At 32.4% G+C, this 943-nt stretch overlaps 1 protein-coding gene across 1 annotated transcript in view; it reads left to right on the top strand.

The window, feature by feature from the left end:
- Positions 1 to 943, top strand: part of MLIP (muscular LMNA-interacting protein) — a 200,359-nt gene that overhangs the window by 165,938 nt on the left and 33,478 nt on the right. The gene's annotated exons all lie outside the window — the stretch shown is intronic.

The raw sequence follows: 943 nt of genomic DNA, 5'->3' as shown, positions 1-943 counted from the left end.
GGGTTTATAAGCAAGAAGTTGTGCCATATGTTCAAAACCTAATTTATATTGGCTTTATCTTACTGAAATGTAGATAATCAGAATCTCTTATTTCTTAGTAATTTGGGGTTTCTGTGATGGCATCTGTAAAATGTTGATACATCTTTGGATAAAGGAGTAACTTTTTAAGAATACATTATAACTGTTCTTGACTTTATTAACAAAGTGTTACTTTAAATTAAAATTGTAGCAAAAATGCTGTCATTCTGATTTTAAATTGTTATAAGTTCCAGATAGCAAAGGAAAGCTGAAAATAAGCACTATATTTAAAAATAAATATTGCTTTACCAAAGAGGTGGAAAGACGAGAGAGAGGATGGAGTTAAAGGCTTCAGTTATTTTACCCATGGTACTCTGATATTACAAAGGTGTCTTGTACTCAGGCAGAAAACTGCACACAGTTTGAGGAGGGGACAGCGTTAAGTGAAGAGAAAGTGGGTTTTCACCCTTCACTTCCAAACCACAGGAAAGAACATGACTTTAAAATGCCCGGAGAGAAAAAAAGAATCTCAGATGTGCAGCCTCTAATGAGAAGAGCTCAAAATGCCTTAAAATTTCCTTTTGGTGTTGCAATGGAAACAGCTTTGAAGTTTGACTTGATGGTTGAGTAGAAAGTGGGTTTTTTTCTAGAGCAGTGAATGCATCAGATATGGCTGTAGCATTAATTTTCTGATGCCTCTGTCAATTAAGCAGAACTGAATTAATTTATTCACTGCACATTTGTCTGCTAATTTTTCTCTAATGAACAAAGATATTATTTGCTTCATAAATTATTGTTTTCTTGAAGTTTTATAGGATATGATACTATAATCAACCAACAATTAGTTCCTTTTTAAAAATTAAGCTCCTCTGTAAAGTCTAATTTTTTGAAAGATTAGTTCTACATATATGTATATTGAAGAAGG

Source organism: Propithecus coquereli, unplaced genomic scaffold (genome assembly GCF_000956105.1).
Source record: "Propithecus coquereli isolate 6110/MARCELLA unplaced genomic scaffold, Pcoq_1.0 Scaffold29, whole genome shotgun sequence".
Taxonomy (NCBI): domain Eukaryota; kingdom Metazoa; phylum Chordata; class Mammalia; order Primates; family Indriidae; genus Propithecus; species Propithecus coquereli.
This window is presented reverse-complemented; position numbering and strand designations above follow the sequence as displayed.